This window comes from Muntiacus reevesi, chromosome 10, assembly GCF_963930625.1.
Source record: "Muntiacus reevesi chromosome 10, mMunRee1.1, whole genome shotgun sequence".
In the NCBI taxonomy this organism is placed as follows: domain Eukaryota; kingdom Metazoa; phylum Chordata; class Mammalia; order Artiodactyla; family Cervidae; genus Muntiacus; species Muntiacus reevesi.
Genome location: NC_089258.1, coordinates 13,642,481 through 13,662,492, shown reverse-complemented (window position 1 = coordinate 13,662,492; position 20,012 = coordinate 13,642,481). Strand labels below are relative to the sequence as shown.

At 39.0% G+C, this 20,012-nt stretch overlaps 1 protein-coding gene across 13 annotated transcripts in view; it reads right to left on the bottom strand.

The window, feature by feature from the left end:
* Positions 1 to 20,012, bottom strand: part of AOPEP (aminopeptidase O (putative)) — a 392,839-nt gene that overhangs the window by 251,177 nt on the left and 121,650 nt on the right. The gene's annotated exons all lie outside the window — the stretch shown is intronic.

Below are 20,012 nucleotides of genomic sequence, written 5' to 3'. Positions count from 1 at the left end.
ACCAAAAATAAAATCCATAAGAGAAAAGATTGATAAAGTGGACTCCAGCAAAATTAAAATCACTTGTTCTATGAAAGACACTGTTAAGGGAATAAAAACACAAAGTACAGACTGGGAGAAAATATTTGCAAATCACATTATCTGACAAAGGACTGGTATCCAAAATAAATAATAAACTTTCAAAACTCATCATAAGAAAACAAACAACCCAATTAATAATACACAAAATATCTGAACAGATACCACACCAAAGAAAATAAGCATATGAAAAGGGGTAATGAACTATAGGGAACTGCAATGAGAAACCATAACACGTCAACAGAATGATTAAAATGTTAATAATAGACAATACAAATGTTGACCAGTGTAAAGAGCAAGGGGTGTCTTGTTCATCACTGATTAAAATGTAATTGTGGAAAGCTACTTTGCAAAACAGGATGTTTTCCTATAAAGTTAAACATACACTAACCATATGACCCAGCAATCGTCTCTTAGATGTTTACCATAGAGAAATGAAAACTTATGTTCACACAAAGACTGGTACGTGTTTATAGAAGTTCTGTGCATGTTTTAAGTTATGTGACAATTACATTTTCCTGAAAAAGGTGTGTGTGACTACGTGCACATACAGATGCACACACACACGCGCGCACACACACACACACACACACACACACACACACACACACACACACAAACTAGCAGAAAAAAAAGTTAACCAAATGCAAATAATCTCATCAAGCCTCTTTCTCCAATAAACATACCCAGGTCCACACCCACTCCATGCACCACTGCATCTCTGACCTCAAGATCCCTTGTTCGGGACTGACTGATTTTCTAGGGGAAAAGAGATATGTCTATCTGGTAGAAGAATCCAGAAAAAGCCTACTGAAACATCAATCAAGTGATCAAAGGAGTCTTTGAACTCATTGCCTGGAAGAGACACTGGGACTAACCATAAATAAAGAATTGCTTTGGCCCTGTACTCTCTCCAGTCATCTACTCTTTGGAATTTTACAGATACTATTCTGACTGAAGCAAAAAGAAAATAAGTTCAAGCAGTTGCCTATAAACTCTGTGTTAAAGTCTTTTCTCTTGTCTGAGTTAAAAAGAAAGAAATAGAACAAAATTTTAATATGAACAGGAGTCTCAATATATTTCTTAGAGAGGCCTTGCATCTCTAATTCAAGTCACTGGGAAATGCAGGAAACCAAGTTAGAGACACGACATTAAGTTAGACTTACTTTAAAGGAAAAAAAAAAGGCTTATTTGATGACAGGAAATTTTCCATACCCTCTTCCATCAATCTTCAAATTCTCCCCAGTGCCACAGTTTTTCCTAGTAATGCACGTAACGAAGGAAAACACTGATCTAGTATAGGAAGGAACAGATCAAGGGGGTCCAACTCTTTGCTTCCCCATGAAATATAGCCTGCCAGACCCCTTTGTCCATAGAATTCTCCAGACAAGAATACCAGAGTGGGTTGCCATTTTCTACTCAAGGAAATCTTCCTGACCCAGGGATCAAACCCACCTTCTCTTGCATCTCGTGCTTTGACAGGCAGGTTCTTTACCATCTGAGCCACCAGGGAAGCTCCTAAAGTATATATTGTAGGGGAAGAAAACCTCTCCTGTATATCCTGTGGTGGCACTCCCCTAGTTGGACACTTGTCCATCTAATCTATTTTGCTCACTTTTACTTACATATAATAAAAAGCACTAGCTTAAAGGGTATATTTTGATGAGTTTTAACAAATGTATATACCCAAGTAATCACTACAACAGTGATGAAGGCAAGATGTAGAATAGTTTCCATGTTGCCACTTATGCCCCATCTCAGCTAATCTAATCTGCTGTCAATGAAGATTTATCTTTTCTATAGCTTCATATGAATGGAGTTATACCACTCACTTTTTCATATTTGGCTTCTTTTGAGATTCAACCATGTTGCTGGCTGTATCACTTCTTTTAACAGGCATGTCTCATTTAATTGCACTTCACCTTATTGCCTGGAAAATCCCATGGACGGAGGACCCTGGTAGGCTATAGTCAGTCCATGGGGTTGCAAAGAGTCGGACACAACGGAGCGACTTCACTTTCACTGATTGCATTTTACAGGTATTGTATTTTTTATAAATTGAAAGTTTGTGGCAACTCTGCATATAGCACTTTTTTTTTAGCAATAAAGAATTTTTAATTAAGGTATAGACATTGTTTTTAAGATATAATGATCTTGTACACTTAATAGAGTACAGTATAGTTTAAACATAACTTTTATATGTACTCAGACACCAAAAAATTAGTGTGACTTGCTTTATTGTGGTATTTGCTTTTATTGCAGTGGTCTGGAACAATATCTCCAAAGCTGCCTGCAATGCTGAGTAGAATTCAATTATATGGATAGTATGGATACGTGACAATTGTTTATGCATTAACCTAATGGTGGACATTTGGTTGCTTCTAGTTTAAGTGGCTGAATATCGGTGTATAAGTTTTTGTGTGGACATACATACAACTTTAATTTAGTTTTCATTTCTATTGGGAAACTATCTAAAAGTGGAATTGTTAAGTCATTTGGTAAGTGCAAGTTTAACTTATAAGCTGAAAAACTTTTCCAAAGCGTTTGTACCATTTTACATTCTCACTAGAAATGTATGAGTTGTTTAGTTGCTCCATATCCTTGTCAACACTTGCTACTATCAGTCTTTTTAATTTTAGCCATTCTCATGTGTAGAGGTCAATTTAGGTATCAGTGAGGCTCATTTTGTATTTCTTTGATGACCAATGATGTGGGGCACCATTTCAAGAATTTGTTAACCATTTATATACCTAATTTTCTAAAGTACCTGTTAAAAATATGTTTTAAAATTAAAGTATAGTTGATTTATAATATTGTATTAGTTTTAGGTATACAACACAGTAATTCTAAAAAATCTTACATCAATCATGTATTAGATTTTCTTCCTATTATTAAATTGTAAGTTATTTATTACGGATAAAAGTACCTTGTCAGATACATATATTGTGAATATTTTTTCCCAGTCTGTCTGCTTGCCTTTTCAATTTCTTAACTATGTCTTCCAAATTGCAGAAATTTAACATTTTGATTAAGTTCAATTTATCAATGTTTTTCTTTTATGATTCATGTATATTGTATCCTAAGAAATCTTTTCCTACCCTAAGATCAAGAAGATTTTCTCTTACACTTTTTTATGGGAGGTTTATGCTACCTTTTACTTTAGGTTTATGATCCATTTTGAGTAAGTTTTTGTGTGCTGCATAAAGTAAGGATTAATATTCATTTCTAATATAGCTATTTAGCTATTTTAGAACTATTTGTTGAAAAGACTATCTTCTCACCCATGAACTAATCAGGTATTTTTGTTGAAAATGAATTGGCCACATGGGTCAGATTCTAGATTCTAGACTTTACTGTGCCTCTTCCTTCCTCAAGAATCTATAATGACTCCATACTGCCCATCTTATCAAGTATAAATTTCCCATTCTGACATCAAAGTGTTTAAATCCAGCAACTTTCTGGTTCAGCTAGACCTCCCTCAACATCCACTCCCATTTCCTGAATATACCATTATCATTGCTGCTCTATCACCCCATTCATTTTTCCTTATCAGCCTTGGATGCTCTCTCTACTACCCTCAAAACATTTCCTATCCTTCTGCATTCCTTGATAACTGTATGCAACAAAGATCTCTCCTCTCACTGCCTACAGTTCGTATGATATTTACAATACATACAAATATCAGACACTTTCATTCTTAAATGTGATTCAATAGGTAGGCACTGGGGATACAGAAGTGAAAACAAAGGATCGTTGCCCAGAGACTCAGAGATCAGTGAGGAGAGAATCAAGTAAACACACAAAAATAATTCAATATACTTTCTTATACTGTTCACTATACCATGCTATCACTGTTTCATGAATGTACACTTTGTATGCCTCAAATATTTCAGTATGTAACCCTAAAGGACTCTTAAACAAAACAATAATACCAATATTATGCCTTCAATACTGTAATAATTCCTTAATATTAACAATTCAGTCAGTTGTCAAATTTCCATGATAATCTCATAAATGTCTGTTTATAGCTGGATTGTCCAAATTGTGATCCAAATAAGGCCCATGTAGTGGAATTGGTTGGTGTTTCTCTAAATTTCTTTCAGGTTCCTCTTCTGTCTTTCTTTCTCTCTCTCTCCTTGCAATTTAGTTCTTGAATAAACCAGGCTGTTTGTCTTACAGAGCTTAAGATTGCCTAGATTTTTCTCACTGTACTCCCATAGAATCATTTAATTTGTTACTCTGCCATCCATTTTTCCTATAAATTGGTGATCAGATTTAGAGGCTGGATCAAAGTCAGACTGGTTTTAGCTGGGGAAGAATATTTTAATGGAAGTGTGTTAAATATCACTATGAAAAGGCACAATCAGTACCTAGATCCATAATTAACCAGATGCTGCAAAAACAGTAATATCACATTCTATTACTGTTGTTTGTTGACTAAAATACTGAAGAGTATATTTTATGCTTTGGCATAAAAGTGTTAGTTGCTTAGTCGTGTCCGACTCTTTGCAACTCCGTGGACTGTAGCCCTCCAGGCTCCTCTGTCCATGGGATTCTCCAGGCAAGAATACTGGAGTGGGCACCCATTCCCTTCTCTAAGGATCTTCCTGACCCAGGGATCGAACCCAGGTCTCCTGCATTGCAGGGAGATTCTTTACTGTCTGAGCTACAGGCAAGCCTGCTTTTGCATAAATCAGGTGACAAACATTTTAAAGCTTACCAAATACTGTCATAACACCTCTGGCTTGATCTATTTTTTTGTGTATGTGTTTACTGTTTTATTATTTTAGTTTATTATTGTAATTTTATTTTTTTTAAAAAAATCTTAGTTTTTTATTGAAATATAGTTGATTTACAATATCATATGAGTTTCAGGTATTCATCATAGTGATACAGTATGCTCCATTAAAAGTTATTACAAGATAATGGTTATAATTCCTTGTGCTACACAGTACATCTTTGATGCTTCCCTATTTTATATATGGTAGCTTGTATCTCTTAATCCCGTACCTTTAATATGCCTCTTCCCCCTTCCCTTTCCCCATTGGTAACCACTACATAGTTTGTTTTGCTTTACACATTCATTTGTATTATTTTTCAGATTCTACACATAGGTGATATGTACAGTATTTGGCTTTCTCTGTCTGACTTATTTCACTAAGCATAATATTCTCTAAGTCCATCCATATTAGGCCACATTGCATCTTTTTTATCCATTCGTCTACTGATGAATAGATTATATTGTAAACAATGTAAACACTGTTGCTTAGAATAGCAAGTGTACCTTTTTGAATTAGTATTTTCACTTTGTCCAGATATATACCCAGGAGCAGAATTGCTGGATCATATAGTAGTTCTATCCTTAGTTTTTTGAGGAACCTCCATACTGTTTTCCACAGTGGCTGCACCAATTTACACTCCCACCAACAGTATACACAGGAGTTCCTTTTTCTCCAAAACCTTGCTAACATTTGTTATTTGTAGACTTTTTGATGATAGTCATTCTGACAGATGTGAAGTGATATCTCATTGTGGTTTTGATTTGCATTTTTCTAATGATTAGCGATGTTGAACATCTTTTCATGTGTCTTTTAGCCACCTATATATACCTATATATATATATATATATATATGTATAAGTATATATATATACATCTATATATACCAAAAAAAAAATGTCTGTTCAGGTCTTCTGCCTATTTTTTTGACTGGGTTGTTTGGTTTTTTGATATTGAGTTGTATGAGCTGTTTATATATTTTGGATATTAACCCCTTGTCAGTGATATCATTTACAGATATCATCTCCCATTCTGTCCGTTGCTTTGTTGTTTTGTTGACGTAGACAATGAGATTAGAACATTTCCTCACACCATATACAAAAATAAACTGAAAATAGATTAAAGACCTAAATGTAAGACCTGAAACCATAAAACTCATAGAAGAGAACATAGAACACTCTTTGACATAAATTGTACCAATATTTTTTTTGGATCTGTTTCCTGAGGCAAAAGCAATAAAAGTAAAAATAAACAAATGGGACCTAATTAAACTTAAAAGCTTTTGCACAGCAAAGGAAACCATTACTTCTTAATTTATTGGCTGAAATTCTTCTATAAAGAGAAACTCACTTTCTCAACAATTTGATTATGCTGAGATGCAGTGTTTGCAAGAAAGACAGGATAAATGCCTGATTCTTTTCTTTTATTTATTTCTTTTAAAAATAGTGAGTTAATTCTCCAGCATCCTTAAAAGGCAACCAATTATGTGAATTTATTTTTTTTATTATGAACTCATGGATTTAAACATGTTTGCTCTGTTTTAAACCACTTCAGTTTATTACTCTATTGATGCTCAAACTGTCCCAGTAAGAACTTCAATTTGGTTCCTAAGTCTTTTGGCAATGGCTCTAGTTGTCTCTATAGTTTCTTCGCTTTGTGGTAAGACAAGAAACTCCAGTTATACATTGCTGCTGCAAGTTATACACTGCCCCAGATTTGGAAATAACCATGTCTATAAAGAGCCTTAATTCCTTTTAGCAAGAAAAGGGACTTAGACTTCACACACCATGCTCTTGGGAAGTTCACTGCTACTGAGCTAGATACTATTCATCAGCCTTTCAGCTGACAGAGATGGGAAATTTTTTTTTTTTTCTCATAATGAGTTCATACACACACTTCCAATTCACATTCATGACTATTAAGTTCTCACTTCACCTCATCAATTTTACACCTGGATCTGCTTTCTCCCATGCCTTAAATCTCAGTTATCAAAGACACCAACATAATTATCCATTTCCTTTACCCTACAATAGAAAACAGTTTCAAAATAACAATATCATGACTAAAAATCATGCTAGATAGACCAGAGTCATCCCACTGGGAGTATTACTGGTACAGATCAAATCACCATACTTTAAAGTCACTTGGAATAGTTATTCTGTAAATACAGACAAGTTATTTGTTTCATTTGCTTTTAATCTTTAGAGATGCCTTGAAATAACTAGTTTTATAATTACATATAATATTTACTTAGTTTCAAAGTCAAATGCACAAAGCAAGTATAGTCAGCAGAAGTCTATCTATACTTGTCCTTGCCACACTGTTCCCTTTCTTCTATCTTGGTGGTAGTTTAGTCACTAGGTTATGTCCAACTCTTGCAACACCATGGACTGTTGCCTGCCAGGCTCCTCTGTCCATGGGATTTTTCAGGCAATATTGGAGTAGGTTGCCATTTCCTTTCCAGGGAATCTTCCTGACTCAGGGACTGAACCCACATCTCCTGCACTGCAGGTGATCTCCTATGTTGCAGGCAGATTCTTTACCAACTGAGCCACCAAAGAATCATTTATATTTCCAATGTTTTTGTTAAATACCAGTGGAATTGATTGGGCTTCCCAGGTGGCACGAGTGGTAAAGAACCCACCTGCCAATGCAGGAGGCATAAAAGATGCAGGTTCAAGCCCTGGTCAGGAAGATCCCCTGGAGGAGCACATGGCAACCCACTCCAGTATTCTTGCCTGGAGAATCCCCCAGACAGAGGAGCCTGGCGGGCTGCAGCCCACGGGGTTGCGGAGAGTCAGACATGACTGAAGCCACTGAGCATGCAGCAGGCGGTTCGACTGATGTTTAACATGCCATGCGCACAGTTTTACATCTTGTTCTTTCCACCCAACAATACACCTAAAGGTGGCTTTAGAAATAATCTTCATTTCTTTATACAGCTGTATAATGCTCCATTGTGTGTATGTACCGCAGTTTCTTTAAATAGGCCCAAACTGATGGGCATTTGGGTTGTTTTCAGCCTTTTGCTGTGCTAACAAATAACCACATACATAGGTATTTTCATATTTTCTTGCCAGTGCATCTTTAATATAATTTCCTGGAAAAATGGACTGCTAAATCAAACACCTACCTAATTTTGCTAGATAACTGTAAATTCCCCTCTATGGAAGATAAACTGTTTTGTATTTCTACCAGCAAACTAGATGGCCTGTTTCCCTGTGCTCCACCAACAGAGTATGTTGTCAAATTCTTGGAGCTTTGCGAGTCTGATAGGTAAGATAACTCAGAAGTTTTAGTTTGCATTTCTCCTATGATGAGCAAAGTTGGTTTTTCCAGGTTTCAGAGATATTTATATTTCTGTGAACTCTTTGTTTACATCTCTAGCTCACTTTTCTATATGGTTGTGGGGTGCTTTTCTATTCTGTTTTTAGAAGCTCATTATTTATTTGTCTGTGGCTTAAACTGCAGATTTTTTTTTCCAATGAATTATTGGCTTTTATTTTTTTCTTTACATGCAAATATATTTTGTTTTCATGTCTATTTTATTAATCTTTCATTTTATTGGTTCTGGATTTTGAAGCCAGGATTTTTTTTTTCAACTTTCACATTAAAAAAGAAATTCATTCATAATTTTCTTCTAGGACTCAGTGTAACATTTCAAATGATCATCATCTTTCCCCTTTCTGTTCCTTAGAGAATGTAAAGCAGTCTTATAGTCAGTCAGTTCATATGCTGGAAGTAGTGCACTTCCCATTTTAAAAGTCAAACACTTGATGTGGCTCATGCCGTCATTTTCCTAACACTGCTCTTTCACACACACGAACCCTTAAGACTGTGCAGACAAAGTGAAGAAACACCCGTGCACGTGTCATTGTGTTTCTGCTTTACAGAGCCCCCTTGTGCCACCTGGAGTCCTGAAGTCAGATAGTATCCAAACCACCAAATGCCCCAAACACCGAGAGAGAGCTAGCGTCAAGGCATTTTGTTCTTTCTCCACTCAGGGAATGAACAGCAAAGGAAATATAGGCATGAGAGGAGAAGATTCTCCCTGGGGCCAACCAGCACTTGCCAAGCAGCCGGGCCGAGTATGGGGTATTCACACAGATGTTTTGTATGTGTGCTTAGGAAGAGAGAAGAATCTGGTAGAAAGAGCGGCTGTAGCCAGCTGCTCAGGGACACTCTGCCAAATGCCCTGGCATTGTGGATATGGCTTGTTTCATGAAGTGCATCCAATTCAGGAATGGGGAATCATTTTTTACTTTTCTTTCCAGAGATATATCAGATTTCCCATCTAAAATATTTCTTTACCAATAGGCTCTTGGAAGAATGACTTCCACAACTGCAGTCTGGTATGTGGGTTAGACAATGGCCTCACTACTTTGGATCTTAAAATAAGGCCACCGAAAAGTCTGACTTCTTTCATGTTGAAAAATATAAATCAATGATATTCAGATTTTTTATAACAATCTAATAGGAAATAATAACCAGGCCTAGATAGCTTTCCATATATAAAGCAGTGATTCTTATACTTGAGTTATGTAAGAATGATTTATATATATATGTATACATAGTCAATCTGTTTGCTTTCTTAACAAGCAGTCCAGATAATTTTAATGCAGGTTTCCTTGTATTATACTGTAAAAATCTCTGCTCAAGAGTTGAAATCCTCTAAATCCTCTAAAAGTCTACCTTACTTCCCAAGTTTCTTGAATTGCTTTTTTTAATACCCACGTTCTGAGACACTCTGATACCACTGTTTTGTTGATATTTCTATCCCTGGCATCCAACACAACACCTAGCACACAATGTGTACATCATACATATTTGTTGAATTAAGGAATAAAAATCTGGGACAAATAGATATTCACAAAATATGCAAAAGGATGATGTTTTCAGATCATACCACTCAAAACAGATTAAAGGCCTAAAGGAAAGAGCTAAAATTATAAAACTCTTCTAAGAAAACATAGGTATAAATCTTAATGGATTCTTAGATATGACACCAAAAGCACAAACCAAAGAAAAAGATAAACTGAATTTTTATCAAAAAGAAAAACTTTCGTGCTTCAAAGAACACTACCAAGAAATTGAGAAGACAACTCACAGAATTGGAAGGAAAAACATCTATTATAGCATCTGCCTCCATGCTTCCTATAGAAATATTCCCCTGTACCAACTCTAGAACTTTTTGCTCTGCATCCCTCTCTCTTTTTTTGTGATCTGTCTCTGGTCTTTCCTTTTTCACTTCTCATCTTTTTTCTTTTCTTTTTGTTCCCACTGTGTTTCTCCATCTTTTTCTTATTCTGTGCCTAGGGAATCCAATTTAAAATTTTCTTTTTATAAATGAGATTCTGGCTTTTTGTTTTGTTTTGCTTCCCCCCCAATAAAGTCCCCAGGGAATTTATTTGAGGGTTAAAGAGCCTGGGTACCACAGAGTCTTTACTACCCTGCCAGTTGCCTACTTCTGTATACTTATCCAAGGCTCACGAACAGACACACACAAAGTAGGCCTTTGATCCTGAAAACCTAGGGATCCCACTGGGATGAGGATAAATATTTATCTCTATTTGCTTTTTTCTGTTGGGGCCTGGTTTCTGGCTTGCTCAATGTCCTATTTGGCCAAAGACCAGCCAGGTCAGGAAAAGATCACGCCACAGTTCCAGTCTTGAAAACATGTGGGAAGAGCCTCCAAACCGTTCCCATATGAATTGTAAAAGGGTCATCTGAGTACACTATGAGTGTAAGGAAATATGTAGGGAGAAAAAGCATTCTTTGCCCTCACGCTAAGTTACTAAGTTAGAGAAGAAAACCAAATATAGAATATTCTCTTATGAATTTCTTCTCATACCTTTACCTAAGCAAAGACAAGAAACATTCTAGAAAGCCTTATGAGGGCTGAAATAGCTCTCTGGTGACTGCAAAGAAGGAAGAAGTAGGAGTCACACAGATTGTGGTTTTCAAATCTCAGTTTTGCTACCTATGAGCCAAGCCTCACGTTCCTAAATATGTAAAACCAAAATAATAAAAACCTACTCTACAGAGTAGTTGAAAGAATTTATAGTTGATTATGTATATAAACACAGAGCATGGTTCCTAGGACACAGCAGAAATTCAGTTTTGGTAGAAATACTAGATATGTCACATTCTCTTCTAATGACTCTGATTCCTGGGCTTCAGGTCACTGTGTTCCTTGATCCTAACCTGGAAACCATACAAAGAAGATGATCCGTTCTCTGACCGGAAAATGGAGACCTGCCTCTGAGAAAAGGCATGTACTCGTCTCTCCCACAAACCAATCTCATTGTTCAGTGGAAGGCAAGGATCTACCAAAAGCTAGTTCTTAGCTCCACTGGGCATACTGTGTGTGGAGAAGGGATGACAAGCAGATTCCCTAAGTCACTGCGTCTGTAGGATGAAGAATGGCTTCTGCAGGCAGAAGTCTGTAGCCCCCTGTGCTGCCGCTACCACCATCTGTGTCCTATCACCATTGTTACTTCTGCATTTCCACTGTTGTCGTTGCCATTGACTACTATCATGGCCATCTCACATCCACTAGTAACATTGTCAGCACCATCATCATGACCAATACTACCTTTCCTTCTTCCCCCACCACAACTCCCACTACCATCACTATCATCACATGTCATCAGTCAAGACCCTGGTGACCAGAAAAAGAATGGGTAAAAGTCAACCTGTCAAGCAGGATGCTTTAAAGGTGGTTCTATTTACAGAACCTTTGAATCACCTGGACAAACTGGCTACATCCAACTCTCAGCATGTACACAAATGGCCCCACCTAAAGTCACGTGCTACCACAAATGCCACTGAATTGCAAAGAGACTCCTACAGAGGCACACTGCTTCCTCCCCTTCCCCACCTTGTGTGACACAGAGCAAGGACTGGGGGAGGGCTCCCCAGGCCTCCAAGGGGGTCCCTAACTTGGCTTTGTGCCTGGGCTACTCACTGTGCTCCAACACGCAGAACCCAGAAGGTTAGGGTGGAGTGGAGTAAGTGAGTAGCCATGGCCTCCAAGTTGGAAGGGCTGGCCATATTTCTATTTGTCAGGAAGAGCGCAACAGGAGTTTTGAACTTGAAGCCCACTGACAAAACAGCTTTGCCAGTAGCCCTATGGAAGGCTCATGTCTTGGGAGAATAAAAACACCCTGCCTGTCATCATAAGGAAAACTGAAACAACATCCTTTTAAAACAAATTTTACAGAGATTTTGCTGTATTTTCCTTTGAAGATATAAAAAAATACATTACAACTCTGTCCATATTTTAAAAGTAGGTCACAAGTTTTTGCTAAAAAAAGAAGCTATTTTTATTTCCTTGCATCCTTACAACTTAATATTATAAACAACTAAACTGATTTTTTAATTATACTTTTAAAAGACTTTTTTTTTAAAGTAAAGGTTATTCCTAGGCTGACACTGAATATGCCAGGTCTGTAGCTAGAAGCAAACTTTTATAGCTGGTTATTAAACCCCTGAATATGAGTTTATATTGGAAAAACTGAAGCGATCTTAACTCTAACTATGCCGATGGGCGCCACTTTAATTACAGTCCCAGAACTGAATAAAACACAGTCTCTCTCCTACAGTAGCATCACAAAGAACCCCATTAACTCTCCAATTACTAAATGAGGAAACAACATTCTCTGGAGCCCAAGCCAAGGGAAAAAGAGCTCTGCAAGTTCTAACTTAAAACCTTAAAACTGGGCTTCAAAGTTACAGGATACATAAGAAAGTGCTCCCCTGCACGTTAATGTTTACTTCACTTATTTAAAATGAGTGTCCTAGCCAAGGCTCACATAAGACTATTTGTTTAACAAATAAAGATGTGTGTTTCCTTGAGTGTTCTAATTGGGATCCAGATCCCACCTCCTAAGAAATCTGGGCTTGGATACCTCCCGCAGGACGCATTTGACAGTGTGGGTATCCCATACTGAGGGGAGTGGAGGATCTGGTGTTCATAAGGGAGCAAGCACATGGAAAAAACTATAGAACAAATGGTTTGTCTCCCACCAACGCATCCATCACGCTTTCAACAGGAAAGAAAAGTGGGGAAGGTCAAAATGATATCCAGTAGGATTTGTAAATTGAGCTATTCAGTAGGCAAGCAAACTTTAAAAATAGTAACTTGGGGGAGGCCAGTTTCCCTCATCTCCTCCATTCTCTCACTCCTCCCTCCCCAATCTGCCATGCTCTCCCTGCTGTCTTTGTAACAGCAGTTAAAGAGCCCTGTTTTCAAAGCCATGCTAACATATTGGGAAACACCAGGGCAAAATCAAAGATTCTTTGGCTGGGCGTGTAATATAAAACTTGAAGTTGTTCCTGTTAAATAAAAACAGCCATGTTAATTTTGGTGCCATTGAAAACACAGGAAAATGCTGTTGCCAAATGGAAAGGGGAAAAAAATTGCTTACCAAATGGGAAGCAGTTGTATTTTCAAGACTTGAGAACAGTATTACAAAAACTAGAGAGCAAAACTGAAAGAGGAAAAAGAAATGAAAAGAAAAGCTGTTTTCTCTATTTAATTTTCAGTCATCATTTTCCTCCATCAAGGTAAATGAATGCATCCATAATTCCCTGGAGTAGACATGGAATTCGAGCCTCAGGAGTTTCACTCCCTTGTGTTGTAAATAAAGAACCATTTTCTTGCTGGACCTTCAGCTCTTGGTTCCACACCCTTCTGCAAATTCACTCAGGAACACATTCCCATGGTTTACAGACTAACTATGTGCCCTATGGAGTCATCAGAAAAGGAAAAAAAAACTTCTGTAGTCAAGATCCTGTTTTGAGCTGAATCTGACCATTGGTTGGAAAGAGCAAAATCACAGAGGTAGAAATGAAATTGTTTATTTTCTGGTTCTACCTGAAACTTAGGAACTATTCCCAACAGTGTTTCCAAGTGCCTCTGAGGTCGTAAATATAGCAGAGAGCAAGCTACATTTGTGATGATGGGTACGACTGCAAGGGATTCACAGGAGATCATCCTTGGCTGATTTTAACATCTTTGGGAAAGAAACCAGAAAAGGACAGAAGAAAAGAAATGGTAAAGACCAGAGACTCTTGAGATCCTCTTTTAAGGGGCTTGAGAAGATTCTGAAACACTGATTTTTGTTGTTGCCGTTGTTATTCCTAAAAAGATGTGTTATGAGAGAATACTTTTCATTTTAATTTTCATTTTGGGTATTATTCTAATGATAATTCCTGTCTTACTCTCCCCTGTTTAAGCTGATGTCCATACACTGGGAAAACCACACCAGACATCTTTGGCAAAAAGTGAAGTTTATTTCATCATCACTGCTACCCCTATAATACACATTCTTTCCCTCACTTTATAAATAGTAACTGAATGTCATCTACATGCCTGGTATTGCTGATTGTGATAAAATTTCAGTGTCAGGTGAATATTTTTCATAGACAGTGTTTCTTCATTCCGAAGGCATGGTTTCCACAAACTGGCATGTTGGCAGTGCCCCAGATTCTCAGTAAGAGCAATGAGTATTTGATAACTCTGTCCTTGAAACAAAATCCAAGTTAGCTTTCCTTAGTTCTGAGGTTACTGTGAAATTCCGGTGGGTCCCACAACTTTGAATAGGTAGCCAACACTGTCGCTCGCTCCACACATCATTCCATGCAGTCTGCCATGGAAACCCAGAGGACAGCCAGCGCAGTGTGGGGAATGACATCAGGGAGGAGACGGGACACTCAAGACTCGCTAAAAGGCGTGCCAGTGACGAGACCTCATTAGGTCCTTCAGGGAATCAAGTTTAGAGGAGTTAACAGCCTCTTGAAGGACTGAATTGGAATCCAAAGAGAATCAAAGAACTTGGAAAAGTGGTTAAAGAAAATGGATTTCCAGGAATACATGCTGACCAGTCTGAAGTAAGGAATGACTAACCATGTGTTAATAAAGTAGTAAAGGGAGCTATAACGATATAAATGGAAAGAGGGTCAGCTGCCTAGCACAGTTGTTAAATATAAGATTCTGGGGCTGGTGAGTGAAATCATGGCAACCAGGGAAAATCAGTTCAGGCTATAGGCTCCACAGGCAGAGGCTGGGCTGGAATTTCGGCTATCACCTGGGTGATGGGAAAGTCAGAGAACTACTTGTTTCTCAGTTTCTTCATCTACGAAATGCCAGTAATAATAACCTCTACCCTGTAGAGGCTGTAAAGTCTTCGACAGGACAACACATGAAATTCCTCAGGACAAGGCTGGACCCAGGGTTAAGAGCTCCATAAATGGACCCTGTGTTCACCGTGGAGACACTGTTGCAGCTTCCTGTGTCTGGTTTTGGACTCATCAACTTCTGAGTAATAAAGAGAACTAGAAAGTGATCCAGAAGAAAGCAACCGAGATGCTTAAAGAAAAGTAAAATAGAAACATAAAAAGGAACTCAAAACTGTTGGGATTATCTAGCTCAGAAAAGCAAAAGCTGGAAGGTTTAGGAGCAAAGCAAATAAGCAATAAAGCACCCCCTGATTCAGGAGGGGGTGACCAGCTCTTCTGCTGCTGGATTTAGCCTGTGGGAGAAGGGTGCTATTGCAGCAACAGGAGCAAGGGTGAGCTATAAAAAAGAACTTCCCCCACAATTTTCTTTTTATGAAGAGTCATTTCCTTTGGCCTTAGAGGCCAGACAAGCACAAGTCCACTCATCAGATGAGGCATCCATTTCAAAATATAAGAAAAATGACCCTCCAGTTGCTGCTTTTTCACTTCTAACAAGATGACCAAATCTGTAAAGGGGCTCAGGGTCCTGCCAGGTGGGGGAAGTGACACAAATGACCAGCAGCTCCAATCTCTACGCTTTCTGAACCTCGGAGCCCTTCTGTAACGGTTCTCTCTGTCTATTCCCCCTAAGTAATGACTGTCCTGCCAAACCAGTGTGGTGATCACCATATTCTGTGTGCGTGTCTACAGGAAATAACCACCAGAGAGGTCAATAGGCTGAGAGCTTGCGGTGTGTGCTTGCACACACAGTGTAGAGGCCTACAGCTTATATTAATTTGGTATCTGCTAAAGTGGTTGCCCTTTAGAGATTTTAAAAAAATAATCTGCCATGCTGGTAAAACATTTTCCAAATTTGTTCTCTAGTGTCATGCCTTATTAAGGCTGAGATAAATCATGTCCACTGCTTGCCTCCCATTGATGTTACCGAAGAAATCAGATTATTCTGGCCAACATCAAACCATAATAGAGTAGCAGGCTAGGCCCTGCCTACTATTTCAAATTGAGTTTTGAGTGATATGCTCTAGAATTATGTGGGGAGTGGTGTATGGATGTTCAACTAAGCTTAAAAACTGTTTCAGCAACGCTGCCACAATTCAACCAATTCCTTGAAGAGCCTGGAAATTCGGACACATTTCGTTGTTTCCATAACCCACTACTTTCCACTTCCCTTCCTGGCATTTCATTCTGTGTTTTCTGTATTCAGATCATGCTTGGCCTTCTGCCTAAGTCTGAAGATTAAACCCATTAAAAATCTCTGTCTCCTCGACATCCTCCTATTTGAAAAGGAGATAGCATCCGTCTTCCATTTTTTTCTATGTGGTTAAAGAATATTTTCCCTTTTCCTCCTTTGAATGTTTTGACTTGAAACCTACACAAAGGCATGATTTCATTAGGCTGGTTGCTGGTCTGAGCTCCATGCGGCCTCTCACTGGCCTAACTCTGGAGGAAAGGCTCTGCTCTTAGAAGCCCGGCAGCAGATCCCCACACCAGCTAGCACGGCTCACTCAACGCCAGGGCGCAGCCCAAATAAAAAGCACCAATGGCTCAAATTATATAAATAATACCCAGTTCTCTAACCTAGAAAAATAAATGGCACTTCTTAATGCTATTTAAAAATATAAAATGTGTGGGTTCATTATCTTTTAGAAAAAAAAAAGGTTCCTAAATATGTGGATTCATTTTCTTTAAAAAAAGTTCCTTAAGTTACTGAGAATAGGAGGAACACAACTTTACAGTCATTAAAATTAATGAAATCTGAGGAACAAGACCATTACAAAACTACTGAAAAGGGGATCATCAGTGCTTCCACTTGGTTTATTAGATGAGGTGGTTGTTTATTGCTAAGTCGTGTCCCACTCTTTTGTGACCCCATGGGCTGTAGCCCACCAGGCTCCTCTGTCCATGGGGTTTCCCAGACAAGAATACTGGAGCAGGTTGACATTTCCTTCTCCATTATTAGATGAGGACTTGGGCCTAAATAAGCTAGAGCTTCACAATGATACATTAGGTTTATTAATCTTATTTCCATCCCTGCTTTAGTGAGCCACACAACAGTGCTGATATTCCATTGCTTAGGAAATCTCGCAAAAATGTCACGTTTTAACCTACAGTTATAGCATTAGTGGGGGATAAATAAGATGTAGGCCCATTTCTACTTCCCACAAGATGGCAGGAATAGCAGCAGAATAACAGAATCTGTGCAATTTAGTGACTTCAAAATGCACCAAATGCTCCATGCAGCATTATTTTACAACAGCAAAATACTGAGAAAAGCTCAAAGATCCTTAATCTGGAAAAATAAACTGAGAACCTCCATAGAGTAGAATACCATGCAGTTAAATAAAGAAAAGAATGAGAAAACCCTCTAAGGCCTAAAAATAGATAGAAATCCAGGCTATCATGTGAAGTGATAAAAGCACAGTATAAGCAGGGTGTGTGCTCTGCCTTCTTTTGTATAAAAGAAGGAGGGATAATGATCTGTAGAGTTTTATTGGCTATTTATTACTGCATCTGCATGAAGAGACCCCCTAAAAAAGAAACAACTGACCCCAAATGTTGTCACTTATGCTTAAACTCCACAGCAGCAGATCAGAACTTACCTAGCACAAGTGCAGTTTCAGCCTCTCCCAGGGGGACAATTTTCAACCAAAGTCTGGAGTTTCCTAATCAGCATTAGTGAGATCATCTGCATGACAGAGATGCCTTTCCTCCAAAGGAAGGTGACTTCACCTGAAGCAACCCTTCCTCTTATTTTTGATTTCCCTGTTCACCCACTTTTTGCCTTTAAAAATCTTCCATTTTGTACAGCTTCCCAGACCTTTCTGCTTGCTGTCCATTTCGTGAATCACTGAATAAAGCCAATTAGATCTTCAATTAGTTTTTTTTTGAATTTTGTTTTTCAACAAGACATGGGGGCTTATATAAAAAGCTAATGCCAGTATATACATAAATAAGTTCATTTCTATCGTTTTTTAGATTCCTCTTATCATATAAGTGATATTGGGCTTCCCAGGTGGCTAAGTGGTAAAGAATTCATCTGCCAAGCAGGAGACACAGGTTCGATCCCTGGGTCTGGAAAATCCCCTGGGGGAGGAAGTGGCTACCCACTCCAGTATTCTTGCCTGGAGAATTCCATGAGCAGAGGAGCCTGGTGGGCTACGATCTATGGGGTGGCAAAAGGGTTGGATACAACTTAGTGACTGAATAACAACAACTAATGGAGGGATGGGCAGATGGGAAGAGAGGAGGGGAACAAACATAGAAAACACTTTTACTAGGGGAGTTTAGTATTCAAAGGCTTTCTTGAGTTGTTGATTCTTTTGGAGAAGTGTCGTGAGCCATTTTCATTCTGGTCTACGGGTCTATCTCAGCCAACCAGGCAGTACTGTTTACTGAACGCTGTGTGTGCTTCTGGGAAGGGACCTTGGAAGGGCTGTAGGGCGGGGCTGGTGTTCAAAGGAGAGCAGAGCAGGGCACCCCCCACCTGCGGCTGCTCACCCCTCCATCCTGGCCTGACTTGCAACTCTGGGCCTCTGGCTCCATTCGGAAGAAGCAGATATGGCAACACAGTGTTCTTCTGGAAGTTTCCATCACATGGTCCTTTCAAACACAGGTCGAATAATGCCTCTGATACTGAGAACAGACTAGAGAAACTGCTTCAGGGGTGGACTGGACTTGCTCGATGATCCAAATGTGATGGGAAAAGAGGTCAAGGACCTCTTTTCATTAGGTCCTTTCATTAGTTCCCAGCTGGCACTAGTGGTAAACAACCCACCTGCTAAGGCAGCAGATAGAAGAAACTTGGGTTCAGTCCTTGTGTTCAGTCCTTGACTGTCAAGGTCAAAACACTGGTTGGGTCCAACCTGTGGACCCAAAGCCCCAGAGGAGCTTAGACAGTTGAGTCCAGGTGGGATCCCAAACCTCCAGAAGACCAGGATTTCTTTCAGTTTATTATTAGATATGGAAATGGATCTAAGAAATGCATTTGACCTAAACCAGAATGACCAGGGGTTTTATTCTGCTGCCTTTTTCAATTTCCTTTTGAGGTGAAGGAAAGTTAATACATATACTTAAACTACTAAAGTTCAAGCTACATCCTTAAAGGAAGACCTAACAAGGAGCTACTCTAAAATTCTCCTTCGGTGAAATGAGAAATTCCGCTTGTAGTACTGTCTGAGTAATCTGGACTCAGGAACTCTTTGAAACAAACTTTTCATGTTTTCATACTACCATGGCAACTTATCACACCTATTTTTTCTTCTCCCTGCAGCTATTATTTCAGAGAATCTTGGACATTCTGAGTTGGTAGGAACCTTAAAGCTTGTGATTCACACTAATAAGCAATAAGTCTTAGATGTTTTTTGACATAGAAAACTACCAAGTTTCTCCAAGCTGACTGAAACAAGGGCTGAGGGCATCTGACACATGATCTTATCTAATGTGCCCAAGAGTCCTGGAGGTGAGTAGAGATTTCACAAACAAATCCCTGGGCCGGGTTTCACAGCAGTCAACAGCACAGTTAAACTGGCACCTGGTCTTTTGACTGCAAGGTCAGAGCTCTCTTTCCATCATCTCAAATGGCATCCCGAGGGTTGCGGGGACAAACGTGGACTCTGAAGAAGCATGCAGTAACAGCAGCACAGCAGTAGATGCAGTTAGTCACCTGGGACTTGCCCTGGCTTAGCTCACAACCCCTGCGTGGGCCAGCGGGTTTTTGTCACTCAGCTCAAGCATACAACCCATCATGAGGCTCCACTCGTCCTGCACCTCAGAGAGACACAGAAGCCGATCCTGGCTGTCAGCACCTGCTGGTACTCATCACCCCACAAGATAAACTACTCGGCTGAGCAGAAAGTGGGTGAATCATGGGAGGGGTTGGGCAGAGAGGCCTCATCAGTAACAGGGCTCCCAGGT